Source organism: Gossypium hirsutum, chromosome D11 (genome assembly GCF_007990345.1).
Source record: "Gossypium hirsutum isolate 1008001.06 chromosome D11, Gossypium_hirsutum_v2.1, whole genome shotgun sequence".
Lineage (NCBI taxonomy): Eukaryota > Viridiplantae > Streptophyta > Magnoliopsida > Malvales > Malvaceae > Gossypium > Gossypium hirsutum.
The window spans coordinates 51612466-51618465 of record NC_053447.1 but is presented as its reverse complement, the minus strand read 5'-3'; positions in this window follow the sequence as shown (position 1 = coordinate 51618465).

The window sequence follows — 6000 nt, the reverse complement described above, 5'->3', positions numbered from 1 at the left end:
GACTGCCATATGTTTACACCCCAACTTGAGTAGTGCTTAAAAAACAAAGCAATACATATACGTGCTAAAACCAATACCTAGTTAAGATTTTAGGATCTGCTTTTTAATTTTACACCATCTTAGTACTATCTGTGTTTTTCTTTAAGAAAATGCTTGCGATAGCATAAATTATTCAACAATACGAGTAAAAAGATAAAATGAATATGTTGCTGGAGAAGCTCTAATAGATTAGGCTATGTGCGATCTCGTCGGCCGTACTAAAAAATCACGTAATCACAACCATCATCTTCATGGCACATTCTAGTGTCACGGGGCTAGACCTTTCGTCTTGCAATCTGTGCGGTCTTAGGCGATCCGTTTGTTTCAAACTTGCCAAAGTCAGCCTTTACGCCCAAAAGTGAGGATTCCTTAAAACTCCTCCAAGGCACCAATTTGTATAGCGGAAGCGATTGTGCCAAAAGAAGCTACAAGAGAACAACAGAAAAAGCGCTCGCAAAGTGTTTGAGTAAATGCTCTCAATTCTTATTCACAAAGAATAATGAAACAATTCAGTAGTGAGTACAAATGAGGGGGAGGCTCTCTATTTATAGTTGAGCTCCCCCAAAACCAACGGTTAAGATACAATTACATCGACGGACGAGATTAATCCATATCCCTTAATTTTAAGGATTTACAAGATATGCCTTATCAAATTTAATCTAATCTTTACAAGATATGATTCTCTCTATCTTCTAAAATTAGTTACCATATTAGCCTAAGTTGCCATCTCTTCACTATCGGCCCAATCAGGCTTTAATCTGATAGGTTTCTCCAATATCTCTTTGAATCGGGCCAGTTCTCGTTGGCCAAATGATCCCTATCTGAGCAATAGACCTCCATTGGATGCATTTGGTGCGATGGTCACGGGCTTTGAACTGCAGCCGGTGACATTCTCCCCCACCCATTCTCTCAACGCCTTCGTTGCTACTTCTGAATGGCACTGACTTGATTCGCCTCGGTCTCGTCTCGACGCCTTAGCCTTTCCCTTTCTTCGGGATTTTTGCCTCGGCTTACGTCGCTTCTTAACTCGAGCCGTCCTACTCATCGTATTTAATCTGGTCAACTGTCTCACATGCATCGCTTCTTTTCCTTTGAAGTCTGATGCACCACCCACCTCTCCCATAGGTGGAAGCCTTGTCGATGACTCGGTTAACTCCGACGCTTCACTCAACTTAAGCATCATTGGTCTCAGCTTCACTGTTTTCATCGCAACTCTTTCCTCTAAGTTCGATGACAAACTCACCTCTTCCTTGGGTGTAAGCCCCTCCGATGACTCACCAAGCTCAGACGTTGCCTTTCTTTTGACTTCGGCTTGCTTTGGACAGTTCCGCAACTCATGCGGACCATGGCACAAGAAGCATTTTACTTGCTTCTTTTTGCTCCTCTTTACCCTCTTGGCTTCGGCTTTTCCCTTGCTCGACCAAGCTTCTTGGGCTCATTGTCTGCTTCTTCGTTCCCCTCGATGACAGACTTCCTCAGACACTTCCGCAACCTATGCGGACCATGACACAAGAAGCACTCCACTGGCTTCTTCTCGCTTTCGACCTCCTTGGCTTTGACACCCCTTGTGCTCAAACCAAGTACCAAGGCCTTACCCACCGGCTTCTCCTTAAGCGTGGATTTCCTCGGACATTTCTTCAATATGTGTGGATCGTCGCAGAGAAAGCATTTTAGCTTGTCCCTTTTCCTCTTGGGTTTCTTCTTCCCAACTCGTGGTTTCCCATTACCAACATTGTCGCCGTTGCCATTGCTATCAACACTATCTTCCTTGTGATCCATTTCACATACGCCCCTTCCATCGGACTTGGAAGACTCAAGCTTGTCTTTCCCTAGACCAAGCTTCACCACGGACTCAACTACCGTCATGGCTTCCGACAGCTTTTGGACACCTCTTTGTTCCACCTCCTGTCTGACCCACGACTTCAATCCATTCTGAAAAGCAAGCAATGCTTCTCTTTCGGTAACCTCTAAAACTTGGAGCATGAGTTCCTTGAACTCTCGAACATACTCCCCTACTATGCCCCATTGCTATATACCTTGCAACTTTGCCCGAGCTTCTTCCTCGGCAAACTCTGGTAAAACTGTCCCTTCAACTCGCATTGGAACTCTTGCCACGTCCCAATCTCCCCTTGCCTTTTATCTGTGGTCCTACGTCGCCACCATAAAAGCGCAATGTCAGTAAGAAACATTGAAGCAGTATTTACCTTAACCGCATCATCCACGATGCCTTTGGCACGGAAGTAGTGCTCCATCCTCCACAAGAAATTGTCCACATTGCATGAATATCTTGTCCCCACAAACTCTTTCGGCTTCGGGACATCCTCGTTATTGAGTGCTGCATTTGCCACTCCTTTCCCCACGGCTGCTTGACACAAGGCCAGCTCTTCCTCGAGCTCCTCTATTCTTGTGCTCAAAGCCCTCGTCGTGGCCATTGTTTCCTCCTTCAAAGCCAGCATCATGGCCTCGAGAGCATCGTTCCTTTCCGTCAGCTTCTTCCTTTGGGAATCTAGCAACTCTCGCACGTTATCCCTTTGGGAAGTGAGACACTCGGTAACAAAGTCCCTGGATTGCTCCCTCAAGTCATCAATGCTTTCCCTAAGCGCATTGCTCGACTCTTTGGCGTCCTCCATGGACTCCTCAAGTTTCCCCACGCGTTCCTCAACAGCCGACAACATCTCCCTCAAAGACTTCCTCCCCCACCTTTGTTCAAACTCTTCTCTTGACATCCCAACGGTGCCTTTGAACCAACAACTCGAATATTACTTGGTTCAAACCTTGGCTCGGATACCACTTGTCACGGGGCTAGACCTTTCGTCTCGCAAACCGTGCGGCCTTAGGCGATCCGTTTGCTTCAAACTCGCCTAAGTCAGCCTTTAAGCCCAAAAGTGAGGATTCCTTAAAACTCCTCCAAGGCACCAATTTGTATAGCGGAAGCGATTGTGCCAAAAGAAGCTACAAGAGAACAACAGAAAGAGCGCTCGCAAAGTGTTTGAGTAAATGCTCTCAATTCTTATTCACAAAGAATAATGAAACAATTTAGGAGTGAGTACAAATGAGGGGGAAGCTGTATATTTATAGTTGAGCTCCCCCAAAACCGATGGTCAAGATACAATTACATCGACGGACGAGATTAATCCATATCCCTTAATTTTAGGGATTTACAAGATATGCCTTATCAAATCTAATCTAATCTTTACAAGATATGATTCTCTCTATCTTCTAAGATTAGTTACCATATTAGCCTAAGTTGCCATCTGTAACACCCCTAACCTGTATCCGTCGTTAGATTAGGGTTATAAGGCATTACCGAACATAGCACGATTTGATATTTTTATTCAATCATAATTTAATAATCAGCATTAATAATAAAAGATATAATAAATAAACAAACTCAATCATTGCACATAAAATATTTAATCAATAGCATTTTATATTATTATGACCAAGCCTATTTAAATAAAATAGAGTAACTAATTACGTTATAATAATCAAGTCACAGAGTTACTAAATTTGTCAATTCACCCATTCGAAAAGAATATACAAGCACATAATAGCCAAATAAAATTCCATATAATCGGAATTTATGATTAGCCAAGTATTATTTACCAAAATTAAATTATACAATAAAAGTATTTTATACATACTAATGTCAAACCCACATACATCTCTTTAAAAAAAATGTCCAAAATAATTTAACGTGTATTCGGTAATTAGCTTCTCCTGTAACCAAATCAATTCATTCCCAAATGTAAAACAAATATACATGTTCTAATTATACAACCAAAATTCATGTCTTATTATAAGTATATAATTTATTTTTATTACATTAAATGTCAAAACAACCTATTTTTACTAATCAAATTATGAAACAAAAGCCAATGTTTAAACATCAAACCATATACCATTTTAACGGCATATAAACGAAATAACTATTTTCATGCATATTCACAAATACTCAACATAATTCACTTCCTAATTCCATATTTTATTTCATTACTTTATTAATCCAAGATACAAAACAAATATCACTTTTATAATTCTTGGTAATCTCTTTAACCTATCAAACAAAATAAACAACCACAAACATATACATAGACATTAACATTTTTTTATATTTTCTTTTAAAATTACATTTATTATAGATCATATAATATATTCACTTTGATACCAACCAAATAAACCACACATAATATTCACATGTGAAATATTACTCATAAAATACTAAACTTTTATCAAGTCATGTATGATTCATAATCCAATCCAAAACAAACAAGACAGGATATTAAGCCATTTTCGCATGGCTTTAATACACCCACACTATCAAATTAAGCTAAAATCCACAACTAGTCTATACATGTCATACGACCAAATTCAAAAATTTAGCAAAATACCAAAAGATATCGATAGTGTGATAAGCTTAGCTGACGATCCTCGAACACGTAGCGATCACCAAAATCTATACATCAAAACAATTATCCAACACATTGTAAGCTAACTTAGCTTAGTAAGTTATAAGAAATTAAACAATTCAATGACATTAACAATTCAATAATAAAATCAAATAATGCAATCATATTCGTATATATACATATTCGAGCTTGTAAAACTTAAATATCAAATATGAAACCATGAACTAATTTCAACTTGGCCGAATAGGTCTTTAAACAATAACATAGTTATTCTCATATTCAATTCATATACCCTATCTTTACCAAATGTACTCATTCATAAATAAATGTATATAAAACATAATTATAAAATCCTATATAGTTACCATTTGGCCGAATATAAACTTTCATATAATCATATACTCTCATTTACCTCGTATAAAATTTTCTCTTCACAATTGAAATAACCTAATTACCTTGATATCAAGTATTATTCATCCATTGTATACTTGTACTATCATGTCCTAAATAATTGATCGAGGCCATAATGAAGTTGCACAATTAGTGCTCTTTCTCATCTAACCAAGTTGCTCTCGGTATCGCACACTTAGTGCCCGTTATACAACATCATCATTTTAATTTCGCACACTTAGTGCCCATTATCCAACATCATTATTTTAATTTCGCACACTTAGCGCCGTTCATATAGCCATAGCTATTCCATAGTCGCACACTTAGTGCCAAATATCGATAAATCGCATTCACGTTTATTTTTACTTTCCGAACTAAAACGCATTTAGCTATATATATATAATTGCATATTTCATTTCAGCATATATGTAATTAACATTCATTCAAAAATTTTAACATCTAATTGCTTATAAACTTACCTCGAACAGCGATAAACCGGAACGAGACAATTAATCGACGACTTTATTTTTTCCCCGATCCAAGTCCGATTTCTTTAATTCTTGATCTTACCCAAGCTAAAGAAGTGCCGAAACTTAAAAAACCATGTATGTTTCTTTCCTTTTCAATATTCGGCTAACAAAAGATGAACACATTCATCTTTTCATAACTTAATTTTATTATAAAGTTCATATTTACCTTATTACTATATTAACCTTTTACTAATAATTTTGTCTAACATATATATTAAGGTTACTCTTGTCAAATGCCACCCACTATCTAACTTTTGGTCTTATAGCATCATAAATCCTCCCATTTAAAAAGACAATAACATTTAGGTACTTTTAGATTTAACCCTTAAATTTTTATTTTACGCGATTAAACCCTTTTATTAAATCAAACACGTAAACGATAAAATTAAAACACAGAAATTTCACACAATCAAATTCACACATAATAAACACAGAAAATAATATTAAAATATTTTTTTAATTCGGATTTGTGGTCCCGAAACCACTGTTCCGATTTGGGTCAAAATCGGGCTGTTACACCATCTCTTCACTATCGGGCCAACCAGGCTTTAATCTGACAGGCTTCTCCAATATCTTTTTGAATCAGGCCAGTTCTCGTGGGCCAAATGATCCCCATCTGAGCAATAGACCTC